Raw genomic sequence first — 12,697 nt, forward strand, 5'->3', positions numbered from 1 at the left:
TTTGAGGAGCCTCTGGGCCCACTGATGTCAGGAGGCAGCAGGGACTTGGGGAAGAGTCCAAGCATTGCTCCTTGAATGAGTCACTCTCAGTGAAGCGCATCGGCAGAGAGAGAGAGAGAGAGAGAGAGAGAGAGAGAGAGAGAGAGAGAGAGAGAGAGAGAGAGAGACAGACAGACAGACAGACAGACAGACAGACAGACAGACAGAGACAGAGAGACAGAGCCAGAGAGTCAGAGAGAGAGACAGAGACACAGAGACAGAGACAGACAGAGGCAGAGAGATACAGAGACAGAGACAAAGACAGAAACAGAGAGACAGAAACAGAGAGACACAGAGACAGATTGATGAGGACAAAAGATTATCACCTGCCAAAAGCAGAATCCCTTAGGTAACACTGACTCAAGCCCAAAAGCTTAAAGCTCGCTGTTGGCAGGGCAATCCAAACCCAGACCTACTGAGAGCTGCATTGCCTTTAGCAAAGTATTTCTGAATTACAATTCTAGCACATTTGGTACCCTCTGCTTTTTACATTCCCTCTCCCTCTCCCTTCCACTCCATCTCCTTCTAAACATTTTCCCTCTTTCCTTCCTATCTCTTTCCGTCTTCTCCCTCCTGCTTCTCCTTCTCATTTCACTTTCTCTCTTTCTTCTTTTCCCCCTTCTCTCTCTCCCTCTTCTTCTTCCGCTCTTCTACCTCCTCCCTTCTCCTCTCTGCACCTTCTCCCTTTCTCTTTTCTTATCCTCTCTCTCCTACTACTACTACAATAATCCCCAAATATAGTCCAGTTAGATCGCAACTCCAGTCACGGAGTCCTTTGGAAAAGGGGAAGTGTGTGCATGTGGGGGTGGGGGGGTGGGAGGTTTGAATGAAGGGCATCTTTTTTTCTGTGTGTGTTTCAATACAAAGGACTCCAAAACCTCCTTCTCCTACAAAAGGCAAACTGAGGGAAAGGGAGGGGAACGTTTGCATGCCTTGAATTTGCAGGGTGGCTTGGTTTTTGTGTGTTTGCTGTTTTTTTCCCTCTGCATCGATTTTTAGAATGCTACCCCTCACTCTATGCCAATGGCCAGAGGCAGAGTTGAACTCATCAGTCTTATGCCAGGGAGCCCCCCCTCTCTCTTAATTTCCCCTATGCACAACTTGAAACCCGTTATCTTATAACAGAGGGAAAAACAGTTAGCCTGCTAGTGGAGTTGCCAGCAGAGCCTTTGGAGAAAAGGAGCCAGGCTAGATTTCTGATCGGACTCAAAGGTTAGTTAAAAGACAAAACCAGTTGAAGTCTTCATGAATAAGCTACATTTCAATGCCCCACTACTTTGTAATGCTGCTTGCCTAAGTCAGAATTTCACAGAAATGGCCCAGAAGAAAAGCGTGCACAATTAGGGGTCGCCTGTCAGAAAACATTAACGCCTTCCTCTCCCAGCCTGTCAAGCTCACTGAAAATAAAAACTGCCAAGGCGAATTGTACCCCCACCCTCTGACATGCTGGGGGAGGAGGGAGGAAAGTCTCCTCTCCACACTGCACAGGTCCCTCTTGGGAGAAGGCAGGCTCCCTCAGGGGCAGCTTGAAGGCAAGACCCTCCTCCTTGGCCCCTGGCCCCTCCAGCCCCTACCATTGTTTTGTGAGCTGTTCCTAGGAGAGAGGGGCTTCATAGGACTAGTCTGGCCCAAATATTTCCAGACACCTGCAAACAGCCTAGAATTCCTTCTGTGTACATTATCCTTGCTACAGTGAAAAGTAGAAAATGAGGCCCATTTCCTGGTTTAAAATCCCACCTCAGGTACTTGTTAACCATGTGACCTTGGGAGAATCCTTTAAATTTCCTATGCCTCCCTACGCTGCAATTTCTTCTTCTGTAAATAAAGGGCTGGAACTAAATGATCTCTGAGGCTCCCTCCGCATCTAGATTTATGATCCCACTTCTATCTTTTAGAACTTGGGTGATCTAGCACAAGTTATCTCATCTCATCTTTAAAATGAAGGGTTTGGATTGGATGGCCTGTGAGACCTCTTTCAAATCCAAACCCATGATCCCTTGCTCTTTTAGATAGAGGTATAGCTGTAAGTATAGTGTATAGATCTAATCTTGATAAAATAACTCAGTTCAGCACTAAATTACAGTCTCTTTGTCCTCTGAAATCTGTGCTTTCATGCACATTGTCTCCTTGATTTTCTCTGCATTTGATTCAACAAATATTTGTGACATCTGTACAATGTTCAGGGTGCTGGAGATAGAAAGGTAGTCATGGAAGAATTCCTGTCCTACAGGAACTTCTATGATGGTGATGGGGGTTGCTTAGCTCTGGAGCAGGAAGAATTCTCAGAGGCCATCTGGGTCAGCCTCCTCATTTTACAGATGAGGAAACTGAGTCACAAAGAAGGAAGTGTCTTGTTCCAGCTCTCAGTGTTTTCATGTGGTTCCAGGGAATAATCCTGCTTCTTGTAGTGATTTATCAAATATTATTCTGTCTTTAACTTGTTTTTCTTCCTCTTCAATCTTGCCTCTACCCCTTCCTGGTCTCTCAGAGGATCTGGAATAAAATTCCACCTCTGATGCTTATTACCTGTGTGACTTTGGCTTAACCCCTTAAGGCCTCAGTTTCCTTTTCTATAAAATGGAAGGCTTGAATTAGATGGAATCCTAGGTGCCTTCAGGGGGTTTCTATGACTTACTCAGGGCCACAGAGCTACTAATGGTCAGAGGTGGGAGGATGTTAATACAAGCCTTCCTGACTCCAAACCCAGTACTCTATCTGCTACACAAGGCCCCTTCTTGTCTGTTTTATACATGGGAGGGGACCTAAGTAGGGGAAAGGAACATGAATGGTCCTGTATCTATGGGGAGAAATAGTTGCCAGTGGAAAATCATGGTAGTATTTCACACAGCTCCTTTCTTCTGAGTAAATCAAAGGACTTTTTAAAAGTCCTGGGCCTGAGCTGATCAATAACAAAGCAATCCTCATCTTAGAAGCAATGGAACCCCAGGCCACCAAGGTGCCACATAGTTCATGGAGATGATTTAGCAGGTAACTTATCTGTGGCCTGACAAGGGTAATGAGTTTTGAAGAAATGGACATCTCAATCCCTGGGAAGATCAGCCTTTTAATGATTTAGTTGCAATTTTTAAGTGGCTGACTTATAAGTAGGGTGGGGGGTCGTGAAGTATGATAAAGTGGGAAAGGGCACTAGGTTTGGATTTAAATCCCTGTTCTGCTGCTTACTATCTATATGACCTTGAGCAAGTCATTTAACTGTTCTGGGCCTCAGTTTCCCCATCTGTAAAATGAAGGGGTTGGTTTGGATGATCTCTGGGTTCTCTTCCAGTTCTAGACATATAATCTTAGAACAAAGCATGATCCCATTTTACTCGGGACATAACTGGTTCATTAGAAAGTTAAAGCAAATAAGGGTTAAAGTAAAAATTATATTTCTTGGATTGGAATTATTGGTGCTCTTGCATTCTCACTGAGGACCAATGATTTCACAAGGGTGATGTCTTCATTTGCAAGTGAATTGGGTTTAAGTGAGGCAGAGCTGTGAAAGGTCATCAGCCTCACTCTCTCCTCCAGAGTCCAGTGGTAAGACATAGGTCAAGATGACTGGCAGTGGCCCCTTGGGTTGGGGAAATCCAGGGAGGAAGCCCAAAGAATCATACAGTTAGAGCTGGAAAAGTCTGAGGAGTCCATCCATCCTACTCATTATGCAGATGGGGAAACTGAGGCTCAAAGAGGTGAAACAACTTGTCCAAAGTCACATGGGTCAGAAGGGTTGGAGGAGGATCCTGATCATGAAACCATCTAATTTTTCAGTAATCTGAGAAATGGTTTTTAAAAAAGTCCTCTTGAGAAGTCCATTCTTTAGAAAAATGATATTTGCAAATCTTATTATCCTGATGACCAATGGAACTGGTATTATTTTAATTTACAAGAACTCCAACTCAGGGAATGACATTTTGATCCCTCCCCAAAAACCAATCAAAGTTTCAAACAATTCAACTCATACTTTGAAGACTTTCCTAACCCTTTTATCTACTTCATCAATCAGCACTTACCAAAAGGTTGCTTTGTAATGCGACCCTTGCTTTCTTTTATTAAGTGTAATTTTTTGGTTACATTTGAAGTTCCAAACTGTCTCCCTCCCTCTCTTTCTTCCCACCCTGCACTAGAGAAGGCCACCATTTGACATAGATAGATATGCGCATATACTATATCTATATATAGCCACCTATATCTATATGTGTGTACCTAGATATGTGTGTACATATTTTTCTGTGTGTGTGCATATATATATGTATATATATATATATATATATATACACACGTATATATATATAAAATCTTCGTCTCTCTCTTTTTTATCCCTATCTACCTATCTACCTATCCATCTCTCTCTGTCACCATACAAGATATACTTCCACATACAGTTCTTTCTCTGGAGAGAGATAGCGTCTTCCTTAATGGACCCTTTGTAGCTGATTTGAGCATTTATAATACTCAGAATAACTTTACAATTCACAGCTATTCTTTGAATAATATTGCTGTACCGTTGTCTAAGTTGTGCTCATTCATTATTTGCCCTTCATTTCATTGCCCTTCATTCAGTATTTGCACTTCATTATTTCATGCAAGCTTGCTTTCTTGTGTATGAGTTTTCAGGCTTTCTCATTTGAATCTAATTCTTCCAGAGCAGGGACTGTGTCTTTAAATTTTTATTGTTAAATTATATATATTATATATTTATTATTTCATTATTAAATTTTAAATTTAATTTTTGTCTTTTACTCTCTACTCCCACCTGTTCCCCTTCTTCCTTCCCTCTTCCAGAATCCTAGCCCTCTGTAAGTATACTCTCCATATTTACTACAAGTAGAACTTGTGGTTCTTTTTACGATACAAAAGGCATTTTTAAAGCTTTGTTTGGATCTTTCATGAAAGCATGATCGTATCAGAAAGTATTCAAAATAAAGGAAACTCCCCTCACTTTTTCTGATGAATGGAGATACAACATTAAGTCATCTAACTTAGGTCTTCCTCAGTTTCTTCTTCTGTAAAATGGGGATGATAATTGTACTTATCCCCTACATTGTTGTGAGAGTAAACTGAGCCAACATTTGTAAAGGACTTTTCAAACTTGAAGCATTATATCGATGCTATGATGATGAGAAAAATGCAGATGGAGAGGAGGGGATGAAAACAGTCCTCACTTTCTACATTTTTTACAAAGAGAAGGCTGGACTTTCATCTAGAAATATAGTCAGTTTGTGCAGTGGGATCTAGAGTCAGGAGGAACTGAGTTCAAATCTTGCCTCAGACAGTCTATTTGTATAACTCTCAGAAAATCACCAAATTAGATCTGCCTTATCTTTACAAATGGCAATAATAGGGTTGTAGAGAGGATAAAAATAAGACAATATTTGTTTCAGTGAATCAAGTATCAATCCTGAATTTAAATCTAGCCTCAGACCCTTTCTAGCCATGTGACTCCTGGGCAAGTTACTCTGTTTGCCTCAGTTTCCTCATCCATAAAATAGAGATGATAATAATTATACCTACTTCCCAGGATGGTTGTAAGGATCAAATGAAATGATTGTAAATGGCTTAGCACAATGTCGGATGCATAGTTAAGTGCTATAGAACGTGTTAGCTGTTGTTATCATCGTTATGCTTTGCAACGCTTAAAGTACCATAAAAATGCTAGCTATTACTAATATACAAATCTAAAGTTGTTAATGTTTTATTAGCATTTATATAACACATTAAGGGTGGAAAAGGGTTGGGTGTCTGTGTGTGTCTATCTACCTTTCTCAGCCCTCTTTCACTCAAAACAAAGTCAAGTGCAAGTCATGTCATCATTTCTCTGATGACATGGTTTTCTTTGGCAACGAAGGATGAACACAATCTGTTTATCTGTCTATCTATCTATCTGTCTGTCTGTCTATCTAAAATTTGATTCTCATAGCAACCCTGTAAAGTAGACTTACTGCTATCGCCATTTTACAGATTAAGAAATGAAGGCTCAGAGAAGTTAATGGAATTGCGAAGAGTCACACTATTGGTAAATGACTCATTCAGGATTTAAACTCAGGTTTCCCTGATTCCAAGTCCTGGTCTGCTCTTAAGTTTATCCTTTCTTTCTTTGTCCTGGACCTTTTGACTTTTTCTAGGTTGAAACAGTATTCTCTCTGTCTGTCTGTCTGTCTCTCTCTCTCTCTTTTAATCTTGAGCAAGTCAATTAAAATTTCTCTGTTTCTCATTTGTAAAATGAGAGGGTTGATTTATATCTGAGGTTCTTTCTTGCTCTGCTTCTAGTATCCTATGGTCTTTTTGTCTCTTCTAGCTCCTTCCCATTTCATACAAATGAGGTCAAGACTCTCCAACCTTTACATAAAACTTATATTGATGTCTTACTCCCCTTCCTCACTCTCTGAGATCTACCTACTCACATCTTTATAAAGGCTTCCCTAGTAACAAAGAAAAGTAACTCAACCATGGACCAACATATCCTCCGTCTGCCAATGTATATGCAACATTTGCACCATTAGCCTCTCATCTCCCTACCAAGAGAAGGGAAAATAGATTTCATCGTTGATCCTCTGGGACCAATATTAGTTGTTATAGTGTATTGGAATTGTGATGCCTTTTGATGCTGTTTTCATTCACACTACTATCATCTCTATCTATATTGTCCTCAGTTCTGATTTGTTTACTTTCATCCTTCTTCCAAATCTTCTTATGATTCTCTGAATCCTTCACAATATTTCTTACAGTGCAATAATATCCTATTGCCACAATTGGTTCAGTGTTTCCTCAATCAACAGACAACCACTTTATTTCCAGTTTTCTGCTAATAGAAAGCTTTGTTAGGAATATTTTATTATATATGAGGACTTTCTTTCTTTGATCTCAATGGCATGTAGGCCTGAGTAGAACCGCTAAGTCAAAGGTCTCTCAACCTTTCTAGCAACTGTGATCTCATCTTTCCTCCCTGTCACTGCTAAATTTCCTGAAAAAGCTTTCTACAAAAAGTGCCTCCCTTTCTTCACCACCCACTCTCTTCTAAGCCCCATGCAATCTGGTTTCTGTCTTCATTGCACTACAGAAATTACTCTCTCAGAGGTCACCAATGACCTCCTAATTGCCAAATCCAATGTCCTTTGGTTTTTTCCAGGCCTCATCCTCATTGACCTCTCTGCAGCTTTGCCTCTGCTGAACACCCCCTCCTCCTGCATACTCTCTCCTCCCTTGGCTTCTGAGACATCATGCCTCTTCTTAACCCTTTAGGTGTCCCTGCTTTCTCTCCCTCACTAGCTGCCTGTCCTGTTCCCAAACCCCTGAAGTATAAGTTCCCCAAAGTTTTCTCTTTAGATTTCTTCTCCTTTCTTGTTAAGCTTTTCCTTGATTAATTCCTTCATATCCATGCCTTGACCAGTGCCCTCTAGGCAGATGAGTCCCAAATGCAACATGGTACAGTCTGGGATCGAAGGACCTCGCTTCTGATCCTGTCCCTGTCATTTCTTACCTATGTGTCCTTGGCCAACTCATTTCAATTCCCTGAACCTCAATTTCCCCATCCATAGAATGAAGGGGCCAGACTAGATGGTATTACTGTGATCCTATAACCTCTTTGAGTCTCAGTTTCCTTCATCTGTAAAATGAGGGAACTAAACTGGAGAGATTTTATGTCCCATCCAGCTCTAGATCTATGATTCTAAATGTGAATTTAATCATGAGTCTGTGTAACTAGCACTGTTTAAAAAGTACTGTGAGCTTCTTACTTTCCCAGCAGTACAAATCTTCATGTGCTAGCTTTCCATAAAAACAACAGCAATAAATAGTGATGATGTAATGACAATAATCATCTATATTACCTTGGAGGGATGAGGAGAAATGCCCGTTTTGATGAAATGTGAAATTGGGATTTGATTAAAAAGAAAAGTAATTTCAAAGGGAATTTGTGCTGACTGTTATTCAGTCTTGTCCAACTCTTCATGACCCCATTTGAGGTTTTCTTGGCAGAGATATTAGAGTGGTTTGTCATTTCCTTCTCCAGAGCATTTTACAAATGAGGAAACTGAGGCACACAGGGTTAAGTGACTTGCTCAGGGTCACACAGCTAGGAAGTGTCTGAGGCTGGATTTGAACCCAGGAAGATGAATCTTCCTGACTCTAGACCTAGTGCTCTATCCACTTCACTACCTAGCTGCCCCTGCTGTATTGGCTACAGTATGAATTAAATACTACCATATGGCTTAGCAAGGCTTACTGCTACTTTCAGGTAACAATGCATCGCTAAGTATCAAGGAAATTTCCAAAAGAAAAATAAGACCACCTGTTCGGAAAATAAAGATAGTGAAAAAAGAGAAGCTGAGAAGGATTAACCATGTTGTTATCATATACATCCTTCCCAGATTCCTTTGAAAATGTTCCTTTCATCATTTCTTATGGCACAACAGTATTCCATTTCATCTCTCTACCATCGTTTGCTCAGTCCTTCTTCCACTGATTGGGTGTTCAGGCAAGTGGATCAAGAGTTATCCCAGACAGGATGATGTGAATTCAGATTCTGTCTCTGATAGATACTGGTTTTGTGACCTCGGGCATGTTACTTTACTTCTTTCTGCCTCCAAGCAACTTTCAAAGACTCTTAGAGGGCAGCTGATGCTCTGAATTGGTAGTTTTCTTATCTATTATTAGCTACACCCATGGAATCTTAGGATTGGTTTGTTTTTTGGGGGAGGGGTGTTGTTGTTTAAAGTACAGACACTGGCTAAGTGCCCATTATGTATAGACTTCATCTTTGCTCTGCCATCGCATCTTAGCTTGGAATTGACCTTGAGTTTTTATAGGCTAGACCAAAAAAGAAAGCTCTGGCAGGTCCTATAAAACCTTCGTATAAAGCAGAAAGAAGTTAACTTGGTTCCCTGAGAAGAAGGCAGGTGAAATTGTCCTTTCAGGTGGTGCAGTAGATACAGCACCAGTGCAGGAGTCAGGAGGACCTGAGTTCAAATCTCACCTCAGACACTTGACACGCACTAGCTGTGTGACTTTGGGCAAGTCACTTAACCCTAATTGTCTCATCCTGGGTCATCTCCAATCATCCTGAGGAATATCTGGTACTGGATTCAGATGACTCTGGAGGAAAAGTGAGACTGGTGACCTGCACAGCCCTCCCTCACTCAAAACAAAGTCAAGTGCAAGTCATGTCATCATTTCTCTGATGGCACGGTCTTCAGCAACGAAGGACGAACACACATAAGGAGGGGTTATCAAAGACTGAGACCCAAGTTCAAGTACTGGCTAAGTGACTGTGGGACAAGTCACTTAATCCCTCAGTGTCCTCAGGCCACTCTCTAAGAGTTTTAGAGACAGGAAAGATGCTTTCTGTCACCTTGTATTTAGTAGATACATAATATATGCTTTTGAATTGAACCTCTATAGCTTGAGTGGTAAAATCCCACCTGAACTCTAAGTTTCAAGCTGAAATACTCATAATAGCTAACAATTGTAAAGTGCTTTGTATATCTCATTTGTAAATGAGTTATCTCATGTGAACTTTACAACAACCCTGTGATGTAAGTGCTTCTATTTCCTCCATTTTACAGATAAGAAAATGGAATTTAAGTGACCTGCCTAGGGTCACATAGGCAGGATTCTGAGGCAGGATTCAAAATCAGGGCTTTCTAGTCTCAACCACTAGAAAAGGGTTCATGCAGGAATAACAGGGTTTGTTATGAATCAGAGGAAAAGACTATGGAAGCAGGAAGACAGAGACCAGTGTTTCTTGTGGCACCACAAGCCATAGCAACGTAGAGAAAGAAAGAACTTTGAGATTCCATCTCCCTCCTTTAAATTTTATTCCCAGACACTGTTTCTGTGCCTCTACCTCTTTACCATGGGAGGTCCCAATGAGAATATGCCTGGCTTGGATAGTACCATGAGGTCATTAAGTCAACCCCAGCTTCCAAGATTTGATAAAATGAAAAGAGAATGAACCTGCATTCAAATCCTCCTTCTAATGTTTGCTGTCTGTGTGACTGGCTAAGTTGCTTGACCTCTGTTTGCCTCAGTTTCCTCATCTGTAAAATGATACAGTTGAATTAACTGGCTTCTGATGTCCCTTCCAGCTTTAAATCTATGGTCCTATGTAACCTGTAAACCATGGTACATTACATCCCAGGGCCTCCATTTTATCACTGGTAAAATTAGAGGCTGAATTAGATGGCCTCTCAGGATCTTCACTAAAGATAAGTCAGTCACATTTGGGGAAAGCCCCATCTTTCAGGTTCTCCAGGTTGTTGCTATTTCAGAGACATAGAGACAATGGAAATGTATGGAAAACATAGAGAAATAGAAAGAGCATTGGATGTGATCCTGGAGCACCTGAGCCTGCTGCTCTGACATGTACCAGCTGTTTGAATTGGGGAAATTTACTTAATTTCTCTGCGCCTCAACTGCTTCATCAGTAAAGTGGGAATGGATAATGCTTGTACTCTTTACCTCATTGAGCTATTATGAAGAAAATGTTCTATGTCATGGAGGCATATGTGTGTATAGCATATATAATGAATTTAAAATTCACAAATAAAAACAGAAAACATGGTATATGATGGTATATGATATATGTGAGCTCTTGACATATGAAGGGGAAAAAAGATTTATTTGATTTGGCATTTTAAAAAAGATAGACTATTGGTACAGGAGCTCTCTACTTTAGGTCCCATAGCTCAGGATCTGGCAAATATTAGACAATTAAGAAATGTTTATCGATTTCTTATTATTCAGTCGTTTTTAGTCATGTCTCACTCTCTGTGACCCCATTTGGGGTTTTCTTGGCAAAGATACTGGAGTGGTTTGCCATTTCCTTCTCCAGCTCGTTTTACAGATGAGGAAACTGAGACAAACAGGGTGAAGTGACTTGCCCAGGGTCACACAAGTCAGTAAATGTCTGAGGTCATATTTGATCTCATGAAGATGGTGTTCCTTACTGGGCCCAGAGCTCTATGCACTATGGCTCCACCTAGTCATCTGTTGATTAAATGTACAAGTTTCACAATGGACCCTCCTTTACTAAAGACCTCCTTTGATAGCTTATCATAATATGTGAGTAACCTATGCGCAGTACAGTACAAAGTTTTGGTAGGTTGTCTCAAGTGAGAAAAGCTATGAGTATGGATCCCGTGATGGACTCTGTGTCCATTTTCCAGAGAACAATTTGGCTAAATTCAGAGGCATGTTATCAAACTGTCTGAAGGCTGATGGATTTTAAGGCCATAACAACTCTGAAGACCCCTGAGTCTTGCCTTCTGCCTATTGCTATACCCTCAATACTTTGGGGCCTTTCATCCTCCCTGCATCTGAAGTTCCTTTAAAAAAATGTCATTCCTCTCAGTTATAGCGTGACCTTCTTGAGGATAGGAATGATATTTCTGTCTTTGTATCTTTGTCACCTAGCATAGTGCCTAGTATATATCAAGCGCTTAATAAATGCTGGTTAGCTAGCTAACTGACCAAATCCAGCCTCAGATGCTCATTAGCTGTATGACTTTAGTCATTTAAATTCACTCAGTCTCAGGTTGTTTATCCGTAAAATGTAAAATCTCTAAAATGAGGGAATTGGACTCATTGACGTCTAAGGTTCCTTTCCAGCTGTAAATTTTACAGATGAGCAAATCAAGGCTCAGAGGTAAGTCGTTTGCCCAGATTTACACAAATAGCAAGTGACAGACCTGAGATTTGAACTCAGGTCCTCCAGAGCCGGGACTCATTCCATTCCTTTCACTGCACACAGTAGGTTCTAAATAGATGTTTGTTGAATCGAATCAATATAATTGATTCCTCTTCATTTAATCCAATCACATTCACCGAGAGTTCCATACACAAAGGCACAATTTGGGGTGCCTGTTTGAGGGAATTCTAAGCAGCCCGGAGCTCTGCACATAGCAGGCATTTGATAAATGTTTGTCGAGTTGAAATGAGCCCAAAAGCCTGACTCCAGAGTGCATAAAAAGAAAGCTTTTTTTCCCTGTATAAGGCTCTTGGATGAAGTCCCATCACATTGACAAATAGGGCATCACATTTTAGCTTGTAATTATCATTAATTTCATCACTGTGTTGAAACGACTATCATACTGTTACATATTTAATTATTGGTTTCATTTGGAAAGGGTTTAAAATGCAAGATTGGGGAATGACGTGCTTTGGAAGACTCCTTCATTATGCACAAGTTTAAATAACCCGGCCTTATTCTATTGCAGGTTCCTCCAACAGTCTGCCAATACACAAGATGCTTTGTAAAATGTGTCCACATCTCTTCTGTAGAGCCACTCTTGACTTAGCATGTCGCATCCGAGGGATTCAGTCTGTAGGATGAGTCCTGGGGTGCTGACAGCCTCCTTTCTGCTTATTCTCTTTGTTATCCTTCCATGAGGATGGAAATGCATATTTCTGCATTTCGAGAACTCTTTTTCTTTGAAAGAGGGTGTCAGGGTACCACAGGTGTAAGAGCAGTCCATAGACCCTCAAGCCCAGTTGTTGGAAGGCTGTGTGTCCTATTCTTTTTCATTCAATTCATATTTTTTTTTATATTGTCTTAGAAGCCAACCCACTCCTCTTTTAAAGAAAATCCATTCAGTATTTTTTTAAAAAGAAAATTTATACAAATTCAATGTGTGTGTGTGTGGGTTTTGGGTGGGCTGTG

Source organism: Notamacropus eugenii, chromosome 3 (assembly GCF_028372415.1).
Source record: "Notamacropus eugenii isolate mMacEug1 chromosome 3, mMacEug1.pri_v2, whole genome shotgun sequence".
Lineage (NCBI taxonomy): Eukaryota > Metazoa > Chordata > Mammalia > Diprotodontia > Macropodidae > Notamacropus > Notamacropus eugenii.